Below are 6,000 nucleotides of genomic sequence, written 5' to 3' on the forward strand. Positions count from 1 at the left end.
AAACGAAGACCCAACACAGCCAAAAATAAATAAATAAATAATAAAAAAATTTTTTTAAATGGGGAAGTTGAGTTTCTGAGAGATGAAATATCTTGCCAAAGCCATCAGCTGATAAGTGGCAGAGCTGATATTTGTACCCAGATCTGTCTAACTTCAAAGCCTGTAGAAATTTCAGGTATGGTTATTGGCAGTTCTAAAACTGAATGGGATGCCTTCATTGGATGCCTTCAAGGAATAATTTTATGGTTTAGTCACTGCCTGCTTGGAAAAGTTCTCTGATGACAGCTGAGTTAGGCAAAGTGAGCTAAATTTGGATGCCCAACCCAAGGTGGTGGGTGGGAGAGCACTGCCACATGTGTCAGAGAGGAGCCTCACTGGCTCATCAGGACATAGCAAGCAACTAGGGGCTCTCACTTCTCTACCCCAATGGCTGTATTCATCCATGTATTAGTTGTTAGGCCTAGTACCATAGGCTGGGTGGCTTAAACAACAGAAATTTATTTTCTCAGTTCTGGAGGCAGAATTCCAAGATCAAAGTCCCAGGAGGACAGGTTCCTTCTAAAGGGTGTGAGGGAAGAATTTGTCCCATGCCTCTGCCCTAGCTTCTGGTGGTTTGTAGACAATCTAGCATTCCTTGGCTTGTTGGATCATCACCCCAATCTCTGCTTCATCTTCATGGGGGACATTCTCCCCATGTACCTGTCTGTGTCCAAATTTTCTAGTCATTTTGGATTAGGGGACAACCCACTCTAGTATGACCTCATCTTAACTAATTACATCTGCAATGACCCTATTTCCAAATAAGAGCACATTCTAAGATGCTGGGGGTAAGGACTTTGACATGTGAATTTTTGGTGGGGGGAACACAATTCAACCCATAACAATCAGTAATGAAAGTCTGAACCCTCACTCACACAAGCACTTCATCTGAGCACAAGTGCTCTACCATTAAAGATCACAACATTCTCTCTTGATGGCATGTCTCTCTCCCTTTTATGTCTTTCTTGTTTCTTACACTGAAGTCTGATATTAATGGAAAAACCATGAAAACCAAACTATTATCCTATGAGGTAAAGTGAATGCACTCAACTGTCAAAGGAAGACTTATCGATCAATTTCAGTTAAACCTTGCTTGTCTGACACTTTGCAGCTAAGGAATGTGTTTTTATTGCCTGGCCAGATAGTTCAGATTTCCGGTCAGTCTTAGTAAAGAGCCCTTTTATAACACTGATAAAATTTTATCACAGAGCTATGAAAACAAAATTAGATTTCATAACTCACATCAGGCCTTGAAGGAGATGCCTTTATAAATTTTACAAACCTTATCAAGTTTTAATGCACCTATTCGGATAAACATTTTTAAAATAGAAACTTCTACTGAATTTCATATATATGTATGTATGTACATAAGAAACTGTATATATGTGTGTGTATGATATATTTATTTCCCCTCTCTCTCCTTCTCTTTCTCTCTCTCTCTCCCATACAGCAAAGAAAACTTTCTTCACCTACTTGGAAACATAAGACTGTGACAGAAAGTCCAATTTAGATTGCTGAAGACTCTGAACTTAGGAAAATATGAAAGAAATCTGTGTAGATTATTTAAAAATTTAGTCCTAGAATTTGTCCTTCAAAATAACTGGATGGGCAGATTTTGAAGAATTACCAACACTGATAGATTATCTATAAATTCATAATAAGACATATTACAATCAAGGGCAGCGTTAGCTACAGGGATTTTGTATTCTAGTGAAAACCTACATACATTCTCTATTTTTTCCATTCTATAGCATGGCCTGTTGGGAAAAAAATTGCATAGGTATTGAGCACATGTTCTGTCTCCCCAGCTAGATAGTAACTGCTTAGAGGGCAGAGACCCTTATTTTTATTTACTCAGGACATTATCACTCAGTGATAATGCCCAGCAGTCCCACCGCCAGAGCAATGTGACGGGAAGACAAGATTCAGCCATCTTCCACTGTTGTGCTAAACCACAAACCAAAATTACAGCAGTTCAATGGGAATAGAGGGTCTGCTTTATAGAATTTTATTTCAGTCAGCTGTTCAGGAACTACAGTCCTCAGAGTCAAATTAAATCGAGTTATAGTTGGATAGTCCTTTCTGCTTTTCAGAGGCAAGAAACACTTCTTAAAATTGAGCAAATGGAGTAAATGTCATGGTGTAAACTAGGCATCACATATTCTTAAAATCTATCAGTGATGATTATATATTTTGTTCTCAAATGCCGAGTCTGAAGAAACATCCAAAAATTATGTGAAATTACTTACGAATGTATTGACAACATTCAAAGCCTCAATAGACTATTGTAAAGGAGTTCTCATACTGTTTTGTTTCATATACTCCTTTGAGAATCTTCTGAAAAGCCATAAACTTACAAAATGACATACAAAAAATATTTTTCTTATACCATTTCATGGAGTTCACAGGTAAACTAATGTTTACCTGAAAAACAGTAGTGAACTTCCAAACAAAGAACTCTTGGTATAAGAGAAGATACTTCTGATTTCCATAATCTTTAAGGTTTGGGAGGACATAGGAGCCATACCTCTCAAAGGAAGATTTCAAAATGTCAGCAGATGCAGATTCTAACTTTCACTGTGGTAATGTTTTATACAAAAACAATAAACCATGAAGATTTCTTATCATCTTTGAGTGTGATTTTTGCATCTATGGATCTTAAGTGGGAAGAGATAAGGAAATAAAAACTTCTTCATAGAGTGTTGTTAATTTTGGGCATTCCTTGGAGAAAACACTTATTACCTGGAAGAAAAAAGCTAATTAAGTCGACATTTCTTACAATCACGAAGCCATTTTTACTTGCTACTCTTTTAGACAGAAGGGAATACTTGCTGTTTCCCTTTTGTCTGTCAGGAGAATAATAGGGAACACTGACAACCCTGGCAGTTGGGAGCTGAAACTCAGCAGAAGAGAGGCCACAGGTGTCCAGAACCTGCCCGGAATTCACTGCTACCTGGCCAAAGAGAAACAGAATATCTTGAGAACACCCAGCTCTCTCCACTGCTGTTCTGGTCGTGCACTTACCTTTTATATAAGATGGTGACATTTCCAAACGTTTAGATACTTGGATTATTTTATTCCAAGTCATGTTTCAACTCTACTTCACTTAATTTAGTCAAAATGTTCTGTGCAGTCAGTCAGAAACAATGTTAAAATGCTGTTTAACTTCCTTTAAGTTTTTGTTTAGAAACCTCCTTAAAACTGTTAAAGCTTTATATGAAAATATATTGGATTATGATTTAACTTTACTGTCCTTGGCTGGAGTTCTCAGATTAGAAAAGGACACTGGACCTGGAGCCAAAGATGCCCTGCAAAGCTGCTCTGTCTGCTTTCTGCTTTGTTCCCAGAGCCCAGCACAGAGCCTGCAACACAGGAGGTGCTCATTAAATCTTTGTTAAATATCAGATGAGCACCTGAGTTTCAACTCTACCTGTGCTTCTTACTACCATGGGACATATCTATTTTCTCATCTGTGAAATGAGAATAATAACATTTCCTTCTACCCTTTAAAAGTTGTTTTTAGCGTCCAATGAGATAAAGCATGGAAAAGCATTTTTCCTTCTGACCTGAAGAAAGGAATAGTCTTCAAAATTAGGTATACAGGGCTTCCCTGGTGGCGCAGCGGTTGAGAGTCCGCCTGCCGATGCAGGGGACACGGGTTCGTGCCCCAGTCCGGGAAGATCCCACATGCCGCGGAGCGGCTGGGCCCGTGAGCCATGGCCGCTGAGCCTGCGCGTCCGGAGCCTGTGCTCCGCAACGGGAGAGGCCACAACAGTGAGAGGCCCGCGTACCAAAAAAAAAAAAAAAAAAAAAAATTAGGCATACAGCTCATACAGATATAAAAGAAGTAAACACTATTGTATTATTGTAGGGGAAAGAAAGAGATCACAGACTAATAATCCAAAATGGTATAATTTTTATTTTATAGAATTTTAATGCTGAAGCAAAGAAGGGGACTGCTCTGTCACCAGAAGTGAAGGACCACCGCACCCCAGGATTTAAGGCATCAAAATTATGGGCTTTCTTTCATTTATGGGTACAACCTAAGACATCTCAGAGCTGCCCTCTGGCCAGTAGGGGAAGGGTTACATGACACTCATGTAAGTTGGGAGAAGGGAACTTCTGATCCTCAATAAGGGAGTTGGGGGGCAAATGCTGTAGTTGAAAGTTAGCAAAAATTATTTTAAAGGGGTATTGATGACATATATTTATAGGATTCTGGTTTACTCAAGTATCTGAGCAGCAAGGAATACCCTAAACTCAGGAAATTGGCATTGTTTATTCACATAACATATATTTATGGAATTCCTGTGATATGCTAGCACTGCTCTGGGGGCCGGGCTACAGTGCTGAACAGGGCAGAGTCTTCTTTCTTGTGGACCTTACTGGCCTAGTGAAAGCATACAGCCAATAAAAAAAGGAAGGAAATTAAGAGGTAAGAAAACAACCAATGATAAACGCTGTGAAGGAATGAACATTGGATAAAGGGATAGAAAGTTATAAAAATATCATTATAAAAATATAAAAATACCATCTTATGATATTTTAATTAAAATTTTATAAAATTTTATAATTTTATAAATTATAAAAATATCATTTTCAGAGAATAATAACTAACTTGCTACTTTGAAAGCATTTTTTTATACAGTTTTGGGGAGAGAGCAGTGGACTTTGAGTTAGTAAATAAGGAATTATGTCTGATATTCTCATCAAGCTGTGTGACCTTGGGAAATTCACCTATCCTATTCTGTGTCTTGAATATAGACTGGCAACTATTATCTGATTCAGCAGAAAGCTCTAAGCGTTTAGATATGCCGGCTTCTAACAGAGGCAAAGTATAATAAATGTTGAGTTGTCTTCAGAAATGTTATTGAGTTTATATTTATCTCTTTCGGTGCCTCAGGAGAACATTATTATCATCACTGCCACCACCTCCACTGTCGCCACCAGGCTGTTAGGAGGGGAAGTGTCGCCTACTAGGTGGAAGCACAGGAGCTAGAGGCAATGAGTGTTAGGAAGGAAACTACCTGCTATGTATCAGGTGTTATGCTAGTTCTTAACATTCATAACCTGTTTAGGCCTCACAAGTACTATTAGCTCCATTCTGCAGATCTGGAAACTGAGGCATTGAAGAAGGGGCAAAATGAAGTCTGATGCTAAAAGCATGGACACTAAACCCCTACACTAACTACCACTCCATTTGTCCATTTGAGAAGTATTAATGTTTTTTTTCTTTTTCTTTTTTTTTTTTCTGTACGGGGGCCTCTCACTGTTGTGCTCTCTCCCGTTGCGGAGCACAGGCTCTGGACGTGCAGGCTCAGCAGCCATGGCTCACAGGCCCAGCTGCTCCGTGGCATGTGGGATCCTCCCGGACCGGGGCACGAGCCCGCGTCCCCTGCATCGGCAGGTGGACTCTCAACCACTGCGCCACCAGGGAAGCCCGAGAAGTATTAATTTTTTGAGCACCTATTATGTGCTAAGTACTTCTTTGATCAAGTTCAGTTTGGCATTAAGTGATAACCCTCCTCTGTGTCAAGAAAAAAGAGTGCACGGAGGAGAAAGAAAAGGAAGAGGTGAATACAAAGTATACTCTACTTGTTCCTTTGATTGAACTCAGGAGAAACAACATTTTTTTTGCTACCACTCTCTGAGCTTCTGGAATCTCTCTGACTGCTCTCTGTTTGAACTTGGGCAAATATAAAACTTACATTTTCTCTGTTCCCGGAGCTTTCAGAATCCCAAAGCATTTGGTTTAGATTAAATCCGTTGACCGAGGCATTATAATTCAGCTTCAACACAGATGATCCCATCACCCGTCGCCTTATCTAACCTAACTGCTTATTACAATAACAGAGTACACTAGTCTGGGGGGCAGGGGCAGGGCCGGGAGCAGAAGGTCACGCAGGTTTAGCTGCCACATGTACACAGCAGGGTGGTGTCCTTTTCGAATTGAGAGGAGTA

The sequence above is a fragment of the Mesoplodon mirus genome (genome assembly GCF_964341445.2).
Source record: "Mesoplodon mirus genome assembly, chromosome: 7".
In the NCBI taxonomy this organism is placed as follows: domain Eukaryota; kingdom Metazoa; phylum Chordata; class Mammalia; order Artiodactyla; family Ziphiidae; genus Mesoplodon; species Mesoplodon mirus.